The sequence below is a fragment of the Gopherus flavomarginatus genome, chromosome 7 (assembly GCF_025201925.1).
Source record: "Gopherus flavomarginatus isolate rGopFla2 chromosome 7, rGopFla2.mat.asm, whole genome shotgun sequence".
In the NCBI taxonomy this organism is placed as follows: Eukaryota; Metazoa; Chordata; order Testudines; family Testudinidae; genus Gopherus; species Gopherus flavomarginatus.
Genome location: NC_066623.1, coordinates 74,817,613 through 74,840,524, shown reverse-complemented (window position 1 = coordinate 74,840,524; position 22,912 = coordinate 74,817,613). Strand labels below are relative to the sequence as shown.

General features: G+C 39.9%; 1 protein-coding gene across 4 annotated transcripts in view; it reads left to right on the top strand.

Annotated features, from left to right (window-relative positions):
* The window catches only part of NTNG1 (netrin G1), a 209,142-nt gene that overhangs the window by 183,752 nt on the left and 2,478 nt on the right, over window positions 1-22,912 (top strand). The gene's annotated exons all lie outside the window — the stretch shown is intronic.

The following is a 22,912-nucleotide window of genomic DNA, read 5'->3' as shown; positions in this document are numbered from 1 at the left end:
AAGTTTGGAAAATATGGCCCGATATTTGCACCCCTCACGGAAATAGGGCCACATATTGTATACAGCCTGGTTACCATGTACTGGATCAGAGCAGCCACAGGGTTTCTCTAACTCATGCCAGACTGCAGTGGCGTGAAAGCACAACTAAAGATAAATTAGGGCACCTCATTCTCTCTATGCCCCCATTCCCTTGTCTGGCAGCATAGGGTAGCTTACAATGCAGCTGGGAGGTGTGGTTCCCAGCATGGCTAGACAAACTTGCACTAGCCCTGCTCAAGCTAGCATGCTAGAAAACAGTGTGAATGTTGCAGCTGGATGGCAGCTCAATCTCCCCTCAGAAATCCAAGCCTGCCCAAGCCCCTCAGAGTGCAAGTTCACAGGCTGGTCTGAACTGCTGCTCCTACTGCACATACTGCTCTTTTTGAGCAGAGCTAGTGCGAGTCTGTCTACGTGTGCTGGTAGTCACACCTTTCAGCTCCAGCACAGACACACCATAGAGACTCAGTAGGGTAAGAACGCATTGTCAACTCTACACCACTGGAGGATCTTCATTGTGTTGTAGATCTGAAACTTTACCACTGAACAGTATGTATGTTATCCCAATGTGCCAGCCAAGATATCTGGCACACTTTTCCTACTGCCCTACCCCCGGCTCCAGTCGGTCTAAATTCCTTCACTCACACTCTCTCTCTCTCTCTCTTTTTCCAGCAGCCATGGATAGCTCAGTGGTTTGAGCATTAGCCTGCTAAATCCAGGGTTGTGAGTTCAATCCTTGAGGGGGCCATTTAGGGATCTGGGGGTTGGATTAGATGACCTTCTGAGGTCCCTTCCAACCCTGATATTCTATGATTCTTCAGAAAGCCACCATCCCAATCAAATCTGCTACACTGGATCTTGGGGTGTGATTTTGATAAGGAACAGACAGAATTGAATTCAATTCAACAGAATTGAAGCCCAGCATGGGCATTGCTACTGAACCCACTGGAGGAGGTGGTGGTGCTACTTCTTTGAGAGAGGGTAAACAGGAAGGCTGGCTGTAGGAGTGAAAAAGGAACATGGCTGGGTGGGGCGGTTAGGCTGGCTGGCTGAGGAGGAAGCATGATCCAAATATTAACAATTTTATTTCCAACTTTTATGTGTCAGAGAAAGATCTAAAAAGATGTAGCCATTTAATAAAGTAGTAAATAATAAAAAGAATAAAATTGGCAGACACATAGAAGAACATAAATTATTGGGCAAAAGTCAACATGGTTTCTGTAAAGGGAAATCATGTCTTACTAATCTTTTAGAGTTCTTTGAAGGGATCAACAAACATGTGGACAAGGTGGATCCAGTGGACGTAGCATATATACTTAGATTTCCAGAAAGAATTTGACAAGGTCCCTCACCAAAGGCTCTTATGTCAATTAAGTTGTCGTGGCATAAGAGGGAAGATCCTTTCATGAATTGAGAACTGGTTAAAAGACAAGAAACAAAGGGTAGGAATTAAGGGTAAATGTTCAGAATGGAGAGGAGTAAATAGTGGTGTTCCAAGGGTCAGTCCTAGGACAAATCCTATTCAACTTATTCATAAATGATCTGGAGAAAGGGGTAAACAGTGAGGTGGCAAAGTTTGCAGACAATAGTAAACTGCTCAAGATAGTTAAGAGCAAAGCAGATTGTGAAGAACTTCAGAAAGATCTCACAAAACTAAGTGATGGGGCAACAAAATGGCAAATGAAATGTAATGTGGATAAATGTAAAGTAATGCACATTGGAAAAATAACCTCAACCATACATACAATATGATGGGGGCTAATCAATTAATCAGGAAAGAGATCTTGGAGTCATCGTGGATAGTTCTCTGAAGATGTCCATGCAGTGTGCAGTGGCAGTCAAAAAAGCAAACAGGATGTTAGGAATCATTAAAAAAGGGATAGAGAATAAGATGGAGAATATCTTATTGCCCTTATATAAATCTATGGTACGCCTACATCTTGAATACTGCATACAGATGTGGTCTCCTCATCTCAAAAAAGATATACTGGCATTAGAAAAGGTTCAGAGAAGGGCAACTAAAATGATTAGGGGTTTGGAACAGGTCCCACTGAGAGATTAAAGAAACTAGGACTTCTCATCTTGGAAAAGAGGAAACTAAAGGGGGTATATGATAGAGCAGGGGTAGGCAACCTATGGCACGTGTGCTGAAGGCGGCACGTGAGCTGATTTTCAGTGACACTCACTGGGTCCTGGCCACTGGTCTAGGGGGCTCTGCATTTTAATTTAATTTTAAATGAAACTTCTTAAACATTTTAAAAACCTTATTTACTTTACATACAACAATAGTTCAGTTATATATTATAGACTTATAGAAAGAGACCTTCTAAAAATGTTAAAATGTATTATTGGCACATGAAACCTTAAATTAGAGTGAATAAATGAAGACTCGGCACACCACTTCTGAAAGGTTGCTGACCCCTGTGATAGAGGTATATAAAATCATGAGTGGTGTGGAGAAAGTGAATAAGGAAAAGTTATTTGCTTGTTCCCATAACATAAGAACCAGGGGCCACCAAATGAAATTAATGGGCAGCAAGTTTAAAACAAATAAACTGAAATTCTTCTCAGACAACACACAGTCTACCTGTGGAATTCCTTGCCTGAGGAGGTTGTGAAGGCTAAGATTATAACAGAGTTTAAAAGAGAGCTAGATAAATTCATGGAGGATAAGTCCATTAATGGCTATTAGCCAGGATGAGTCAGGAATGGTGTCCCTAGCCTCTGTTTTCAGAGGGTGGAGATGGATGGCAGGAGAGAGATCACTTGATCATCAGCTGTTAGGTTCACTCCCTCTGGGGCACCTGGCATTGGTCACTGTCAGTAGACAGGATACTGGGCTGGATGGACCTTTGGTCTGACCCAGTACGGCCATTCTTATGTTCATTTCTTTTCTTTATTTATTTTTCAGAGAGTATTTCTAGGACAAGTACAATACTGTTATAGCAATGCTCAGATGTGAATCTTCCTTACCTAAGTTAAGATAAAGTAGACACAGGCGTTTGTAGTGTTACTACATGTATCCCTCCTAAAATGTTCAGAAACTGTTAACCTAATACTTTGCCACTAATATTGAAAGAAGACAAGGCATTAATGTTTTATCTATGGTATTGTGAGTAGTTTAGAGAGAAAATATTATGAGTATTTTAGTTCTCATTTAAAGCTCTTTACTTGGAGGTATAAGAAAAAATCCTCAAAATCACACTTTCAGAAGGTAGGAGCGGGAGACATTTCCAATACAACAATTAGTCATTATCATCATAACATCTAAGGTATTGGTGCAGTGTTTTAAACATTAAATCATTGATCTTTTTTCCTTCAACATATATCTAATAGCAGTTGAAAATGTTCTTGTTTTTGTCTGTTAACTATATTAATGAGGATGACATAATGGTCTCACTGTTCTTCAGTTCTTTGACACCCAGTGACAATCGTCTAAAATTAGGAACTACCAGGCTAGGAAAAAATGGAAATAAAATGTACATTTTTAACAGTGAAGGCAATTAACCATTGGAACAATTTAACAATGGTCATGGCGGATTTTCCATAACTGACAATTTTAAAATCAAGACTGGATGATTTTCTAAAAAGATATGCTCTAGGAATTATTTTGGGGAAGTTCTATGGTCTGTTTTTCACAAGAGGGCAGATCACAGTTATTCTTTCTGGCTTTGAAATCTATAAAAAGCGCCAATCATTGGAAATATTTTAAATGGAGCGCCTCAGAGCTTTCCCAAGTTGCAGCACTGCAAAAACTGACCTGTCAGTGTTGTGTCAGCACATCTGTAAACTAAGGGCACTATTGAAACTGACAAGAACCTGGTCAACATAGCCCTTCTGCTGTATTAGCAGGTTGTATATAGCATCCTACATAATGATATCTACCTTTTTGTATGTATACAGCAACCTTATAAATGTAACTGTGAAGCCATCTGTAACTTGCTCTGAAAATACAATAATTAGTATTTTTGAAGAAAGGGATAAAGTAGACTAGATAGATATAAGTTAATAAAGTTGCAATACAAGGTCTGTGCTTTGATATAGACTTCTTTTGGATATTTATGTTGAATAATACTCAAATTATGAGAAAGTAGAAAATATTGGGCTAAGGCATTGACTATCATGATCTCATTTGGGACATCTTCACTCCATATTGGAAAAGAGAGGTTAGTATGACCATAGAGGATCATGTTAGAATGTATCCCACATATCTTTTGCATCTAGTGACTTCACCTAGTAAGGCTAAGCACACAAATCTCCCTAGAGCAATCTTGCATGTAACAACAAATGCTGCTGAGAAAAGTTATCCCTAATAGCTAATAGCTCTAATTATCTGATGCATTATTTTATTATTTCTCTTTTTTTTTTCCATTGAATGTTTAACTACAGATGGTTAAGATATCCTGTCACTATTCTGGTAAAAGACAGTATGGAATAATACATCCACCCAAATTGGACTCCATTTACAGTATATTGTGCCAGCATCCAGAAAAAGTTGTTCACAACAGGAATGGTACAATTAAACTAAAAAAAACCTACAACTTTCCTTTTCCTTCAAAATCTGTTTATAGTTAAATGTAATGGGCTAGATCCTCAACTAATTTAGATCAGTGTACATCACTTATGTACCAGCTCATGAGCTTGCCCAGTAGATTTAGCAAATAAAGTGGTTTCCTGTATTTTGATGGAGAGACTACAGTATAATTAATTCTCTTTCTTAATGCTCTGTTTCACTGTAATATTACAAAAAGAAAGGTTAGGTAATATTTTAAACACAGAGAAGGCTAAATGCAGCCCATGGGCAAAAACAGCCAGTGGAAGTTATACAGTGTCCTTCTTATGTTAAGTATGGAGATGCTGAAGCTCTGATTGCCCATGTCAAGCTAAAATATTGCATTCTAGATCCTGTGGTTTAACTCTTTAGCAAACGGGGGTGTCTACCTGTAACCACTTGCAAATGCTTTACATGGGCAAGATTCGGATACTCCTCTTTTCACCTTGTTCTTTACACTTATACGGCATTTGTCATCTGAGAATCTCAAAATTACTTTGCAAAGATTAATTAACCCTTCCAACACTCCTGTCTGTTAGGCAGTGTGAGCCAGTGAATAAGATAACAGACTGCAAGTCTCAAGACTGGGTTCTTTACCTTGTTTTCCTACTGACACTGGGAAAGTAATGCAAGTTTCCTCTGCCTCAGCTTCCCCATTGGTTAAGTGAGGATAATAATTCTTATCCACCTTTGAAAAGGATTTTCAGACCTAATGGAGACGTAGTATTATCCCTGTTCTACCAGTGGTTAAACGGAAGCATTGAGAAGAGTCTTATCCAAGATCACACCACGTATCAGTGATAGAACCAGGAATAGAACGTATGAGTCCTGGTAACTTTGCTCTAACCAAGAGATTGCTCTTCATTCCATTTCAGCATATTCCTGTTTTACAGGGAACAAATACACTGTAATTACTAATGTAAAACGTGTAACTATTAATGATCTGTATGGAAATTCCCAAGAGATCTGGCAATGGGATTTTTGTCTTCTGTACTAGAACATTATCATTAAATTATCTTCACACTTCTGACACAGACAGGCAATCAACAGAAACATGTCATTATCCATGTATCTGGTCATTATAATGTAGTAGATTATGATTCACCCCTGTAAAATATAGTGATAAATGTTGAAAATAATTGAAAACCTGTTTCCTTTCATTAGGTTATTCGGCCCTTTCCCATTATAACAGCATTTCTGTTCATGACCCTGTAGCTAAGGATCTATGGATGTTTCCATTATACACCCCTATCATATGTGATTTATAATTTGACCATAAAGCCTCATTTCCAGTTCAGAATTTTTTTGCTAATAATTTTCAAAACAATTAGTTCAGTTGTTTTTAAGCTAAAGAAACATTAAAAAGTGAAGTGTTGCCAACAACAGATTATTTTTTGCTCACATATAACTGAAGAATGCCAATGATTAAAATTTTAAATGGGCATGAAAAATCTATACTGGAATCAGATGCATTTTTTATTGTGTAAAAATATAAATCCAAGGGATTTTGGCTTTAAAAACTGGCTAGTGAAATGCAAAATCATTATTTTCAAAGAAATTTCATAAGCATTTTTGCTATGCACAGCATGTGTCCTCAACAAAATTTTACATAACAGACCTGACTTTTTCCTTGGGAGCCGTTCTAAACACTTATTAAAATGTGGCTTTTTCATAACAAAAAATGCATGCATAGTTAAGCCAGAACTATTCTAACCTCTCAGGCAACAATACAGGTTTAAAATGTGCATTAGTTTGATAGGCATTCGTCATGTTTATTAAATACATAATAAGCATGTTTAAAACTACCTGAATATGTGCGGCTCAAACCAGAAGGGGGCAGAAAAAGCCCACTGCTGTTAAATAGCATTAAGAGGTGGACCCAATCCTACAGTTCTCTCTGCACAAATCTCACTGAAGTTATCTCTAGTCTTTACTAGAGATCTTAGAATGGCACAGCTGTACCAATGCAACTGCACCACTGCAAGATCTCTCATGTAGCCACTCTATGCTGATGGGAGAGAGCTCTCCCGCCAGCATAGCACTGTGTACATACCATTCATGCTGGTGAAATTTATGTTGGTCGGGGGGGAAAGGGTGTTTTTTTCACCCCCCTGAGCAACATAAGTTTTGCCGACATAAATGGTAGTGTAGACATGACCTTAGTTGAAGTTTTATCTACAAAGCACTGTAGGTTGAGGCTTGTGAATGTTTTAAAGTAAACTAGAAGAATGCCAAGGCATGCCCAAGCAGGGCCCAGATTCTACCTGCAAACTGACATTTCATAACTTTTTATTGGCGGACACACATTCTGCACCAGGGCCATCTTTAGGCATACATGGCTACTTAGGGCATCCAAAAATTTGGGGCACCCCTGGGTCTTAGTGTCCAGCCTTCCGCCTCTTCCTATCCCTGTTATGACCCTTTGTGCAGGCTCCCACAGCTGCCTGCTGCAGCCTGGTGAGTCTTCCTCCAGAGGGGATCTAATAACTTAAAATGAAAAAGCCTTCCAGCCTGCCAGACCTATTAGCACAACACTGAAACTGTTCAAGAGCCACTCAAGTGGTAATGAAGCCATTTAACAGGCACTTGCCAACCCCCAGATATATACTGTCAGTTTCTGAATTTACTGACAAGAACAGTTGTGCATTACTGTAATATTTACTCAGAACATGTTAGTCTATCTACTGGACCTTAGTTTAAATTTTGCTTTAAAAATATTTCATTAGTGTGTTGCTGAAGACGATAAAATCACATCTTTAAAAAATCCTTGCATAGATTTTTAGATGCACAATCTGAGCAGTCATCTTTAGCCTTAAATCTTGGATCTTCAGACAGAGTTTTTTAAATAAATCCTTCAAAAGACCACTCATCTAAAATACACATTTTAATTACTATAGTTCAAAAAACTTGCTTCCAAAGTCTTCCTGTCCTTTCTGTCCACCCCCTTCTCCCTTCACCCCCTGTTAAAGTGATAACACCCCTTTTCTTCCAGATAGCTAGACAGACAAGCTTCCCTTTCTTTACTTCTGACTATTTGATGAACTAGTTTTAAGATAATCCTCCAGCAAAACCAGTACCTTAGTAAGATATAAAATCCTTTGTTATGCCTAAAATCTTGGAAACATGTTTATGAAATTTCACCAACTTCAAAAAATATGTCTATTGTTATGGAGATCACACAAAGTAAATTAGTGTTCCTTGTTTCTAAAAGCAATGAATGTTGTTATGAACACACTAAACCTCTGTGACTCATTAATTTAAAATAATGTCTTTGTTTCAGTGAGTTAAATATGTAGTAATCTGGAATGATTACTATATGAAGGCTTAAGAGTACATTTAAAATATAAAATCAGCTTAGAAATACTGATTAAGAAAACATAAAACAGAAGAGCTGCATGATGTATTCCATAATATTTAATGTTGTATTAATCAGGACAGCTAACTTGTCCTTACTACAAAGTTTTTGCAAATAAATCTGACAAACTTCAGGGTATATCAAAAACCCTGTGACTGACACATTTTATTCCCAAATTTAGTGCTTTTAATTAGGTACCTTCTGCATGCCCAGTCTTCACCTTCTGACATGCAGTGGAAAACATGCTCCATTTTCGTTAGAAAGAAATTGTAGAGGAGTGTTGTTTTTCAAATGTCATTTGCTTCATTTGGGTTTAGTGATTTGGCTGGAAGGGAGTGAGCAGGGTGGGGGAGGGAAAAGAGGAGGGAGACAATGGGGAGAGGGCAGGGCCTGGGCAGAGTAGGGGCGGAGCAGGGATGGAGTATGGGCAGGGCCACAGGCAGAAGAGGTGGGCTGGGGAGCTAGCCTCCCCAAGCAGCAGCTTCATCAGCCACCCATGACAGCAGGTAAGAGTGGGGGTGGGGTGGGGAGGGCTTCTGCACACCTAGTATGCGCCGCAGTCTCTTTAGGCATGGACCATATTCACAGAGCTGAATGCACCAGGGCGGCGCATTCTGCGGGAGGAAAGGGTACTGGGATCTCTGCAGGGAACTGCTGCCGTGAGGTGGGCTGGGTGTCTTGGTATCCTTTGCTGCCTCTCTTCCCCCGCACCCTCTGGGCTGCAAGCCCGGGCTGCCTTCAGACATAGGGGCACCAGTTTAATAATAACTTTGTAGGGCCCCATAAATCCTAAGGACGGCCCTGTTCTGGACACTCCCTCTCGCGCCTAGTTATGAAATTTTTGTCAGATGTGATATCCTTCATACTGTTTCACTAATGATGGCCAATTGGGCTGATATTTGGATTATATTTTATTTTAGGGGTCAAATTCAGGAAATAGCTGGATTTGGAAAAACAATGGAAATCAATATGGGTAGAATAGGAATTATGACATGCAGGCTAATGAAGGCTTGTTACAAGAGCAGGCAGAGAACCATTTTTAAGTGACCATTTTCATGAATCCTGCCATGATATCTGTTGCTTCTTCCTGCTGGCACAGTAATCCGTGAATGCTATGGGGCCTGTGTCAGTATTAACAGCAGTGTTTCTGTCATCAGGTCAATCCTATGCAATCCCTTCTTGCCATTCCAGGCAAAGAGTTTGTGGAACCATCAGCTGAAGTGATGACTGAGACAGCCTCTGACATCTGTAAAGTCTGTGACACTGGTGCCATATTAATTCTGAGAGCTAGAAGTGGCATGTCAACTTTTACTATTTTAAGTATCTTTCTAGCCCTTACCTTTTGTAAATAGCCTGGCAAATTTAAGCAATCACTGAACCAGGATTGGAGTTATGATCTGACTCGTGAGGTTGCAATGCCACTCACTCAGATTTGGCCTACCTGGACTCCTGCCATCATGACGGCTGAGCTCAGCCTCAGTGGTGCTGGGACCCTTGGACCAGGGAGGTGACCCAGGTCAGCCCTGTGCAACAGGAGCCGCTACGCGACCCTTTGAAACTTTCTGGCGACTCAATTTTGAGTCCCAACAATGAGTTGAGAAACTCTGTTTTTGGGGAGACTCTTCTTACCCTCTAACTTTCATGCTTCCTACATAATGGTGTTGGCATATCTTTCTCCTCCACATACATAACTTTTCCATGACACCGTCACCACATATAACTGTAATTGCTAAGTTGCTGCTAAAAAGAGGAAAACACCACAGAATCCTGGCCTAGCAACATTACCGTGTTTCTTGGAGCTGAATATCTTTTGACTGTATTCCAGTGCTTTATTTGTAATGAAGTGGTGCCAGGGCTTACACAATTTCTTTACGTTCATAACTGATGTGACAAGCCCAGAGGTGCCAGGGCTATAAACTGCCATACCTAGAGATGCCGGGGCTCAGCCCTGGCACAAATCAAACACTGCTGTATTCAGATATTATTTAAGGGTAGGATTTTCAAGAGCACTTAATTGACTGATGAGCACAAGTTTCACTGACTTTCAGTAAGAGTTATGCCCTAATTCACTCGGTGCTTTTGAAAATTCCACTCAAAAAACCAGAAAGGTGATATTAAACATTTATAAACTGATATAAACTATTTACACCTTGTAATCTTCGGGGAAATAAGAGATTCCTTCTTACAAAAAGTGGTCTAGAAAGACACTGTAAGCCATGACTATTAAAGCTCAGTAATACTCGTCTTCATACGTATATGTATCATAAGTAACCAGGAGCAGTACAAGTGTGACCATTTCAGTAAGGTATTTAAGCACATACATAACTTTAAACATATAAGGAGCCCCACTGATTCCCAGAGGAACTATTTGTGTGCTTAAAGTTAGGCACATGCTTAAGAACTTTGCTAAATCAGAGCCCAAATGAGCCCTGCCATGTGTCTATCAATGGCCTAAACCCAGTAAAATAGTATTTTTGGAAGCATTAGCAAATAATGAAGAAACGGAATCTGAAGACATTTGTAATACAAACTAACCTTATTTTCCAGTACTGTTTGGAGACTGGAGACTTGTGACAGACGAAAGAGAATAAAAAATATATAGAAGATTAAAATCTTAACAAAAATTAACAAGCTTTGCACATTCAAAATATATTAATTGCATACATGGGGCAAAACAAAAGATCAAAACAACTTAGTTTTCATGATAGGGTCAAAAGAATAGCTGGTGTCACTCAGACTTCATGGGCTTATTCTGCTACAGCCCCTTTGTGCTCCAGTGAAACAGCCATATGGGATTCCCAGTTTAGAGCAGAGCTGCAACAAGGAATTTTTGTGCCCAAGGCAAGGGCCAGCTCCAGGCTCTTCGGTGGCAACTCAGCAGCGGGTCCCTGAGTCCCTCTCGGAGAGAAGGACCCACCGCCGAATTGCCGCTGAAGAATAAATGAGGCAGTGGCAATTCGGCGGTAGGTCCTTCCCTCCAAGAGGGACTCAGGGACCCGCTGCCAAATTGCCGCCAAAGAAGCAGCGGTGGTAGAGCTGCTGCCGAAGTGCTGCCGATCGTGGTAGACTGCGCCCCTCCACTTTGTGCGCCAGAGGCAGTGCTTAGTCCCCTCCTTTCTGTAATGTTACCTCCCTTCTTCTGTCTAACTTGCTGCCAAGAGTTTGCCTGAAGCCTGGTCAATGCCGTGTGACTAGGGAGTGAACAGGATCCAGTGACATCAAAAGTTATGAGTTAGGGAATAATCTAAAAACTAATTGCCAGAGATCAGTGGAACAAACAAACAAACAAACAATAAAAACAGTCTACTCTGCAGCCCACACTTTCACATACCCTGGCAATGTTCTTAAATTGGTAAATAAAACAGCTTCAATTCAATGGAGCATCCAGCAGGAAGACAGGTGCTATCAGTTTTCGCATGCCACTCTCATGTAATTAGTATTCATTTTCTCAGATTTGTTTCTAATGCAATGTAATTAGTCAGGACATTGTTTCATATTTGCACCAGAGACCACCTTCTACAGTTTGTCATCTTATGACCATTATCTTGATGATATAAGATTGTCTCCATAGGCTTCCACTTATGAACACTGATTATTTCTGTCTTGACTCTGGAATGCTGCCTTGATAGATTTGCACAGAAATGGTTTTGTTTTCATCTTATCAAATCACCTACCTTGACTTGATTTGACATTGTCATAAGGGAGTTTTAATGATATGCCCACTGCAGCAAATGGTGAATTAGTGTCATTACAAATATATATAATTACGAATAGTTACTGTTGAGCAAGAGCAGTAGCTATTCTTCATATTTTATCTCTGCTTAAACCTCCTAAGAAAGACTAATCAACATTTAGAATTACTATTCTCAATTATATACACACACACACACACACACACACACACACGGCATCAGAAAAATTAAAATATAAAAAACCACAGTCCAAAACCTGACCCAAGTTATAGTTTTGTTTTTTCCTATTTTATAAAAATCCTTAAAGTCCTTATCAAGCAGGTGCTTGAGGCAGCCACTCTGGAGCGGGGAAGCACTTTTAGGTATTCGGCAGCAATTTGGCGGAGGGTCCTTCACTCCCGCTCAGAGCGAAGGACCTCCCGCTGAATTGCCGCAGATCGCAATCGCGGCTTTTATTTTTTTCTTTTGGGCTGCCTGGAGCGGCAAAACCCCTGGAGCCAGCCCTGACAGAACACCTAGGAAATATTACAGAAACCAAGGTAATCATACTAAGTTATCTACAATAATTTGGTAAGTTTTTAAATTTATGTCTTAATATTTGATTTGCTGGGAAAAAATTAAAACCTTTTAGCTAAATCTTATAGTTTCATAGACTCTAGGACTGGAAGGGACCTCGAGAGGTCATCGAGTCCAGTCCCCTGCCCTCATGGCAGGACCAAATACTATCTAGACCATCCCTGATAGACATTTATCTAACCTACTCTTAAATATCTCCAGAGAAGGAGATTCCATAACCTCCCTAGGCAATTTATTCCAGTGTTTAACTACCCTGACAGTTAGGAACTTTTTCCTAATGTCCAACCTAAATCTCCCTTGCTGCAGTTTAAGCCCATTGCTTCTTGTTCTATCATTGGAGGCTGAGGGGAACAAGTTTTCTCCCTCCTCCTTATGACACCCTTTTAGATACCTGAAAACTGCTATCATGTCTGCTCTCAGTCTTCTCTTTTCCAAACTAAACAAACCCAATTCTTTCAGCCTTCCTTCATAGGTCATGTTTTCAAGACCTTTAATCATTCTTGTTGCTCTTCTCTGGACTCTCTCCAATTTCTCCACATCTTTTTTGAAATGCGGTGCCCAGAACTGGACACAATACTCCAGCTGAGGCCTAACCAGCGCAGAGTAAAGCGGAAGAATGACTTCTCGTGTCTTATTTACAACACACCTGTTAATGCATCCCAGAATCACGTTTGCTTTTTTTGCAACAGTATCACACTGTTGACTCATATTTAGCTTGTGGTCCACTATGACCCCTAGATCTCTTTCTGCCATACTCCTTTCTAGACAGTCTCTTCCCATTCTGTATGTGTGAAACTGATTGTTCCTTCCTAAGTGGAGCACTTTGCATTTGTCTTTATTGAACTTCATCCTGTTTACCTCGGACCATTTCTCCAATTTGTCCAGATCATTTTGAATTTTGACCCTGTCCTCCAAAGCAGTTGCAATCCCTCCCAGTTTGGTATCGTCTGCAAACTTAATAAGCGTACTTTCTATGCCAACATCTAAGTCGTTGATGAAGATATTGAACAGAGCCGGTCCCAAAACAGACCACTGCAGAACCCCACTTGTTATACCTTTCCAGCAGGATTGGGAGCCATTAATAACTACTCGCTGAGTACGGTTATTCAGCCAGTTATGCACCCACCTTATAGTAGCCCCATCTAAATTGTATTTGCCTAGTTTATCGATAAGGATATCATGCGAGACTGTATCAAATGCCTTACTAAAGTCTAGGTATACCACATCCACCGCTTCTCCCTTATCCACAAGACTCATTATCCTATCAAAGAAAGCTATCAGATTGGTTTGACATGATTTGTTCTTTACAAATCCATGCTGGCTATTCCCTATCACCTTACCACCTTCCAAGTGTTTGCAGATGATTTCTTTAATTACTTGCTCCATTATCTTCCCTGGCACAGAAGTTAAACTAACTGATCTGTAGTTTCCTGGGTTGTTTTTATTTCCCTTTTTATAGATGGGCACTATATTTGCCCTTTTCCAGTCTTCTGGAATCTCTCCCGTCTCCCATGACTTTCCAAAGATAATAGCTAGAGGCTTAGATACCTCCTCTATTAACCCCTTGAGTATTCTAGGATGCATTTCATCAGGCCCTGGTGACTTGCAGGCATCTAACTTTTCTAAGTGATTTTTAACTTGCTCTTTTTTTATTTTATCTTCTAAACCTACCCCCTTCCCATAAGCATTCACTATGTTAGACATTCCTTCAGACTTCTTAGTGAAGACCGAAACAAAGAAGTCATTAAGCATCTCTGCCATTTCCGAGTTTCCTGTTACTGTTTCTCCCTCCTCACTGAGCAATGAGCCTACCCTGTCCTTGGTCTTCCTCTTGCTTCTAATGTATTGATGAAAAGTCTTCTTGTTTCTCTTTATTCCCATAGCTAGTTTGAGCTCATTTTGTGCCTTTGCCTTTCTAATCTTGCCCCTGCATTCCTGTGTTGTTTGCCTATATTCATCCTTTGTAATCTGACCTAGTTTCCATTTTTTATATGGCTCCTTTTTATTTTGTAGGTCATGCAAGATCTTGTGGTTAAGCCACGGTGGTCTTTTGCCACTTTTTCTATCTTTCCTGCCCATCGGAATAGCTTGCTTTTGGGCCCTTAATAGTGTCCCTTTGAAAAACTGCCAACTCTCCTCAGTTGTTTTTCCCCTCAGTCTTGATTCCCATGGGACCTTACCTATCAGCTCTCTGAGCTTACCAAAATCCGCCTTCCTGAAATCCATTGTCTCTATTTTGCTGTACTCCCTTCTACCCTTCCTTAGAATTGCAAACTCTATGATTTCATGATCACTTTCACCCAAGCTTCCTTCTACTTTCAAATTCTCAACGAGTTCCTCCCTATTTGTTAAAATCAAGTCTAGAACAGCTTCTCTCCTAGTAGTTTTTTCAACCTTCTGAAATAAAAAGTTGTCTGCAATGCAGTCCAGGAACTTATTGGATAGTCTGTGCCCCACTGTGTTATTTTCCCAACATATATCTGGATAGTTGAAGTCCCCCATCACCACCAAATCTTGGGCTTTGGATGATTTTGTTAGTTGTTTAAAAAAAGCCTCATCCACCTGGTTAGGTAGCCTGTAGTAGACTCTTAGCACAACATCACCCTTGTTTTTTACCCCTTTTATCCTAATCCAGAGACTCTCAACACTTCCGTCTCCTATGTCCATCTCCACCTCAGTCCAAGTGTGTACATTTTTAATAATATAAGGCAACACCTCCTCCCTTTTTCCCCTATCTGTCCTTCCTGAGCAAACTATACCCATCCACACCAACATTCCAATCATGTGTATTATCCCACCAAGTTTCAGTGATGCCAACAATGTCATAGTTGTATTTATTTATTAGCACTTCCAGTTCTTCCTGCTTATTACCCATACTTCTCGCATTTGTATATAGGCATCTAAGATACTGGTTTGATCTTGCCTCCCAGTTTTGCCCTGACCCTCCTTTCTCTCTGCCATTATAGCCCACGCTCCCTCTTGTTTCCGACCCATCTCCCAGGTATTCATGTTCCCCACTTACCTGTGGGCTTTGCTCACCTGTCCCCGTCGAACCTAGTTTAAAGCCCTCCTCACTAGGTTAGCGAGTCTGTGTGCAAATAGGGTCTTTCCCCTCATCAAAAGGTGAACGCCATCTCTGCCTAGCAGTCCTTCCTCGAATAGCATCCCATGGTCGAGGAAGCCAAAGCCCTCCTGGCTTTCTCATGGTATTTCTCATGGCCCTATTAAACTAGTATCAATTTGATCATTTATGGATAAATTCTGCTTCTTCCCCATGCCTGCAGAGGCTCACCTGAATGAATGTGTGTGTGTGTGTGCATGTGTGTGTGTGAGAGAGAGATTGAGAGAGAAAGAGAATGTTTAATAGAGAGAGACAGAGTTTCAGATTTCTCCTTTCTCCATATTCCCACACCACCAATTTATTGACTTAAGTGAACACATTTTTAAAGAATGCATGCTTGTAGCAGAGCCTTTACAGTACCTCAAGTTACTCACTGATCTGCATTTGGCAGTAAAGTTAAACCTCTTATATTGCGCTTTGATACAGTGATATTGTTATGCCAAAGTGAAATGAATGTCCCTAATATTTTCACTGCATGTATATGTGCTATCTGCAGTTCCACACAAGAGCCAACTGCTCTTTCTATATGTGGATAAACACACACACATTCTGAAGCCATCTGTGAACACCTTTACTTAAATCTGAGTTCCACTGTAACTGTTCCTCTTCCACTTGATATGGTTTAACAGAACAATCAGTCTGGACGGGTGCACACAGGTAAGTATATCAGCATACTGACAACATATCTTAAACTAAACTATTTAGATTTCTGCAAAGATGATGTTAAATATCATTCTCAACCAGTGAACATGGGACAGATGTGCACAACCTTGCAAGTGGGACTTTCCCAGCCCAGTGGATATGCATGCTGTCAAAATATGCACCAGGCATAAAATCCTAGACCAAGTGAAGTCAGTTGCAAACTTCCAGTGGATCCAGGATTTCACACTTGGACAGTTGAGGAATGGTGTTGCTAACTCACCATTCACAGGGCCTGATCCGTAGCCTATTGAAGTCAAAACCATTAAAGCTGACCAAGATAGGTCCTACAGTGTAGTCAGGGCTGTCAGTCCATCCACTCTTGAAAGGTGATACTCATATATTTACTCTGTCATGCTTTTACCTTCTACAACTCACTCATCACATGCATTTATAGGATTAACAATACCTGCACTCCAGCTCCCAAAAAACTGTAAGGGGAGCATGAAGAAGAGGGGACTAACCTCTGGGTGGAGAAATAATTTAGGGAGGTAGAAATGGGAAGGGATTGTGGAAGGAATGCTGTAATAGACGGGACAGAGAGTGAGAGAAGATACTGAAAAAAATACAAATAGGCAAGAGACAGATCAGAAAAGAAAATTATCTTGTAGGAAAGGGGGGGAGGGGCTGCAGAGAAAATGAGAACTGAAAAATTTTAAAAGGATGAAAAATTCTAAAAAATATAAGGAAAAACTGCAGAGACCTAAAGATGAATCAGGATATAGAAAGAACAAAGGGAAGAGAAAAAAAATGAGACACTAGCTCTATTTTATCAAAAGTTTGCTTTCCATAACCTTTTTACTCTATCATTTAATGGTCCTTTTAATGTTTCTAGCACACACACACAAAATGTGAAGATTGTCCTAGTTTTGGATGAGGAGAGGCAACTCCCCTTTTTCCTGACTCAAACCTTGTTATCACCTTCATTTTCCTTTTGAAAAACTGACTGTTCTCTCTCATATCTACGTTTCTGACCCACCTGCCTATCCTTTTTGGCATTATGATGCTATTTTAAGTAAGCTGCATATAGCAAAAGTAGAAGAAAGTGCCCTAGAAAAAGGAGGGGAACACATTTTCTTCCCTGAACTGACCTTCAGACAGGATGTAGGGGTACAAAGAACTTATAATTGGATCCTGAAGTCCCCACTTGAAAGAAACACAGTAATTTTGTATATAATTTTCCTCTGAGTTGTAGTAACATCAACTAACAGCAGTCCTGATAAAATCTATTTGTTTTTTTTTAATTGCAAATGCCTGAAAGTTAAACTTTAAACAAACTGAGAAATTCCACCATGCATTATTCATATGTGAATATTTAAGAATACAGTATGAATGCATGAAAAGTTATCAATTATTCTCTGCTGATAATTAACAATAATGCAAAATCCATATGTTTGATTAAGTGTCCAACTAAATTGTATGAAATATTCACAAAAATCATTTTTTCAGTATTTATGGAGGTCTTAACCTACAAACTTTTTCAATATTTTATTAATGATCACTTTGTGAAAGATGCCTAGTTTTAACTTAGAGAATTAATCCTCTGAGTTAACTGCAGTGTCTTTTCCCTAGGTTGGCAAAGCTTGCAAACTTTGTCCAATTTTGCAGGTGGCTTTCATCCATCTAGTGCAGTGATCTGAGAATAGCATAATCAGAAGACTGTAGTCTACATACTAATTGCTGACACGAGGTGGGTGAGGTGGCATCTTTTATTGGGCCAATTTCTGTTGATGAAAGAGACAAGCTTTTTGAGCTCCACAGAGCTTTTCTTCAGATCTCACCCACTTTGTCTGTCTAATATCTTGGGACCAACACAGCTATAACACCACAGCAAAATACTAATTTCTGAGACACCAAAGGCAGCTTTAAATATGCAGGCCATTTCCTCAGGAACCTTGAAGACCCTGTTGAGAGGGAGTAATCAATACCCCTGAATGCTGCAGAGATCTTCTGCATAGATCTTCACAGCTCCTATGTGAAGGGTTATTATTTATTTGTATTACAGTAGTGATTAGAGGCACCAATTGAGATTGGTGCCCCATTTTGCTAGGCACTATATATACATACTATATATACAAGAATCCCTCACCTGAAGAATGTACCATGTAAATAGACAAAGCAGACAACAACAACAAAAGAGTATTATCCCCATTGTATAGATGAGTAACTGAGATGCATAAATGTGGAGTGACTTGTCCAAGATCTTGCAGGGCATCTGTAGTAGAGCCAGAAATTGTACCCATATCTCCGAAAGGTCAGTTCAGGGCTTTAACCATAAAACTTCCCTTCTTCTCCAATTCAGGATGGGATAGGGATTTGATAAGTGGACTTCTGTATTGTGTGGATTCACTGGGCACAAAATCCCATGTAGGATGAGCAAAAGCACACCACACATCCAATACTCCTCCCCCTAGAATCCATTCTGCTCTGCCCATCTCTTTCCTTGTTACATATTAGACTAGATGCTTGTGCCTTAGGATGGATAGACTAGCAGTATATGATCCCATAAATGGTCCTGCAGAGAAAAAAGGCCCTTTTCTTCTCTTACATCGTGAGAGCATTTGCTCTGTGGTGGAAAACAAGCTTGCTTTTTGGGGAGGGAGGGAGAAGGGAGACGTGGGGAGACAGAGAAAAACAAACATATTTGCCTTTTGGAGGTTGTTTTCTGAAGATGATTTTTTTTTTAAGTAATTACAGTGAGACCAAAAGAAAAAACCCAAACACTATACTGTATTGTGCCTGTATTGCATCTTAAAGATAGGTACATCTGGACTGCCTGTCCCCACAAACACCCCCTACTCGCCACCTTCTTTTCCCCTCTCCCTTCCCCCTGTTTGGGAAGGGGACAAGCTTGCAAGTTCAGAGCTTGGGAGAGAAATTTCCCAAGCTGCTACTGAAACCTGGCCTGGAGTATAAACTGCTGGCGCTGGAGCCAAGCTCCTACCTGCATGCTGTGCTCGGGAGGAGCAGCTCAGTTTTAAAGGGCCACAGCCTGCACCCCACACCTACTGACACTGCGATGCCCCAGGGTGCCTCATTCATCATCCTTGCAGACGGGGCTAGAACCAGCTGCCTGCAGGGCCACCCGAGGATTCAGAGGGTCTGGGGCAAAGTGGGGGAGCTGCAGCCCTTGTACTCACCCGGTGGCTGTCCAGGTCTTTGGCAGCATTTCTGCAGCGGGGGCCCTTCAGTTGCTCCACATCTTCGGCAGCACTGAAGGGTTCCCCACCGCCGAAATGCCACCAAAGACCCAGACCGCCACTGGGCCAGGGCTTGCGGTGCATTTCGGTGGCGGGGGGCCCTTCATTCGCTCTGCATCTTCGGCAGCACTGAAGGGCTCCCTGCCGCCGAAGACCTGGACCACCGCCAGGCCAGGGCTTGTGGGGCCCCTATGGGGCCCAGGGCAAATTGCCCCACTTGCCCTCTCCTCTGGGCAGCCCTGGCTGCCTGTCCCCACCCCAACTCACCAGACAGTCAAGCAGTCCACCCTGAGGAGCACCCCATAATGGCTTGCTCAGAGTTACAAACATTTCAGAGTTACGAACAACCTCCATTCCCCAGGTGTCCCTAACTGAACTTCTACTGTATCGAAACTGCCTACAATGATTCATTCGTTTATTTATTTATTTTTCACACATACTGCACCATGCCTCCAACACCAAAAGCAAATAGCTAATCTTTCAAGACATTACATATAGTCCTTTTCTCAGCACAGGAGAGACAGCAGACCTCTTACTAAGGCATGGCTTACCTGAATGGTGTCAATAAATGGAAGCAAAAGATGGTACCACAAACTCTGAAAATAACCACCACTAATTTAAAGTAGCTGGATGGGTACTTTGTGGATCTTATTCCTAGCCTAATACATACAATTGTTTCCACCTTGACATTTCTTTAATAGAAACAAGAACAAATAGAGCCTTGTTTGTTTCACAGTGTTGGAAGGGGGATGTTAAATTTTTATTATTGTTTGTCATTGGATTTGTTTGATAGGGAGCAAATACATAATAATACAAGTATCAGGGTAAACACTCCTGGCAAAATATTGCATTTAACATTTAAAATGTAGCAGGAAAAAAATTAAGAGATTTTCCAATCTAACTATAACTAACGTATCAGCCCTTTTCTTGGTCTTTGCAGCAAACTGAGTAGCTTAGTTAAGCGAGCAACTTTGGTCCCAGTTCAAGTACAGATACATACTTTTGTGCTACTTATGTGCTGGAAACATTATTTGAAGTTAATGCAGGTCTTAAGTCAATAAAATAGTAGCAACATAAATAACGGCAATTTGAATGTAGATAGGACTTGTCATTTTCAAAGCCATTTGCAAACAATGCATCTTTCCTTCCAACATTGCTATGATGTACGTTAGGATATTAGAACTGATTGGAAAATTACAACAAATATAAAATTATTAGAAACCAGAAATTATCTATGTATTACAGATGAGAAAATTAAGAAAGAAATTAAATGACTTGCCAAGTTCATAAGAGAAGTCACTGACATTATAAGGATTAGAAACTCAGAATTACTAACGTCTAGTACTTTGCTCAAGCCATTAAACTATGCCTTTGTCTTCTTTCATTAGCCTTTGTATGTGGTTTTTGTGAGTACACAAAAAAGCATTGACATTGAAACTTTTTATGCAGCAGTTCTTTTTATGACTTAAGAAAACGTCAGATATTATGAAAGATATTGGGCCTAATTTTGAATAGCATCCTGTGTGATGTTGCATCTGCAATTTTGTAGGTGCAAATTATTGTGGGGGTATTTTATAGCAGTTAGATTTCTAAGTGCTTTATTGTGTCTGTAGATCAGGTGGAGTTAGCAGTGAATGTATTGTGGAATGCTACCACAATAATTCACACCCAGAAAACTAGGGATAAAATCAGTGTGTCTGTCAAAAACAAAATTTTTAAATAGAAAATGTACTAGTGAATAAACTTGTTTAATTGGCTACTTGGAAAAGGCAAACTTTGGTATATATCTAATTTGGATTCAAAACAAAACATTAAGAAAAAAGATCTCATCTATTTAAAAAGAGTATTTAATTAACTATTGATTTCTACTCAATTAATCAAGATGGCAGGAGGGAATAGCTCACTGGTTTGAGCATTAGCCTGCTAAACCCAGGGTTGAGAGTTCAATTCTGGGGGCGCCGGGGTGAAACTGTCAGGGACAGTACTTGGCCCTGCTAGTAAAGGCAGAGGACTGGACTTAATGACCCATCAAGGTCCCTTCCAGTTCTATGAGATAGGTGTATCTCCCTTTATTTATTGATATTTCACCACCACTATTGCCCTAATCAAAGAAAACATTACAGGCTTGTTACATTAGAATAAGCAAAGCCCACCAACTTTATCTTTAAATAAGACAGTATTTTGTATTTGATCTTTACTATTGCTATGATTAAGTTAATACTACATAAATTGTATGATTATATATAAATATTTCTGGTCTTCATTATAACAGACAACCAAATTTTACTTTGAATATGGAAAACTTTAGTTTACCATTCTGGATTTGGTACCATTGTATGCAGTATTATCCCACACTGTAAATCTCATCAAATTTACTTTATTATTATTCCAGTTAGTTTATATTCATCATGTAAAAATAGCCAAATGTACTATACTAAAGAACACTGAAATGCAGACATACTCTTCCTCTTCATGATATCCTGAATATACTGCATTAGTTGAACTTTGATAATCAGTTGAGACACTTACTGAACAAAAACTGTGGATGCTTTTCAATGTTATATTAATTGGTCAAAAAGAAAGAATAATTGAGAAAGGTGTTAAGTGCGAAACTTGGGTAGGTGTTGCCTTTTGGTTATTTTCATATTACATGCTGGGGAGGAAGCACATCAACATCATTTGACTCATTTATATCCACTTTCTAGTTCAGCTCATATATGTGGGAAAGGACATTTAAGGGTGAAAACAACTCATGGTGTTTGGGATGGTTGGACTTATTTGTTGTTTTAGTTCAAGGGGATGGTGTTAAGAGGGGGGCAGATAAAACATAACTTTGTTTTTCACAAATCAAAGCCATTTTTAGAAACACTTTGGGCAGACATTCGTAAAGCTGATGTAAATCAGCATACAGCCTTGGTAAAGCTCTGTAGAGCTTTACCAAACAATATTTGAGAATTTGGGCCACCTGTTTGGATTTTAGCTTTCATGGTATTTATACATTAAAAAAGCGAAGCATTTATAAATCTATGAATGTAAAGAACAATTAGCATATCTCACAATGGAAAGACTGGGAATACTTTCTTGTTCTACTTTGCCTCCTTTAGGGTGTTCTCTGGATGTTACGTGCTTAAGCAATATGTAATATTGTTCCAAATCCTGGAGGCCTTACACTAGATCCAATCATGTTTTCCTTTATTTAATTTCTAATGATTGCATGGGAATTCTGCCCAAATTAGGAGCGCAGGGTCAGTCCCTTTGTCCTCCTTAAAGTAAAACTAAAATAAACAAAGATTATTTGGAGGAAGCTCTATGGTCTGTATTATAAAGGAGGTCAGACTTGATGATCACAATGGTCCCGTCTGGCTTTTGAATCTATGAACATATTCCATTAAAATGGGAATATAATTTATAGCATATTCTGCTCTATAATATAATCCAGAATTTACAGTGAGACAACACGGTATGCCTGTACATGCCCTTATAGGAGAATGTTTCAATCCAGTTTTGTTTAATGAATGGAAAGCAAAAGCCTAGTGACCCTTTCTCCCTATCTTCAGTATTTCTAAATTGTGTCTCACCCTGGTACCCAAGCACCATACACAATTAAGAAGAAATACGTAGGCCTGTGATGAAAATGGTGCCCTTTCTCTCTGTTCTCACATTGACATGGTGTGTGAATTT